Source organism: Antrostomus carolinensis, unplaced genomic scaffold, assembly GCF_000700745.2.
Source record: "Antrostomus carolinensis isolate BGI_N321 unplaced genomic scaffold, ASM70074v2 scaffold48673, whole genome shotgun sequence".
Lineage (NCBI taxonomy): Eukaryota > Metazoa > Chordata > Aves > Caprimulgiformes > Caprimulgidae > Antrostomus > Antrostomus carolinensis.
Window position 1 is genome coordinate 8,096 of NW_010308211.1, and position 213 is coordinate 8,308.

Here is a 213-nt window from a genome sequence, read left to right on the forward strand (position 1 = left end):
AGGAGGCGAGAGCCGAGCTGGCGAGGTGTCCCTCCCGCAGGGTGGGCTCGGGGAAGGCAAGACCCCATTTTCCGGCTACTTCGACGCAAACAGGCGAGGTGGTGACAGCAGGCAGCCGCGGGCATCCCTCGCTATTGACCGGCTTCACCTAGGTGTTTGCCGGTCTAAACAAAGCGAACGATTTCCTCCGCGCTGTCGGAACGGGGCACCATC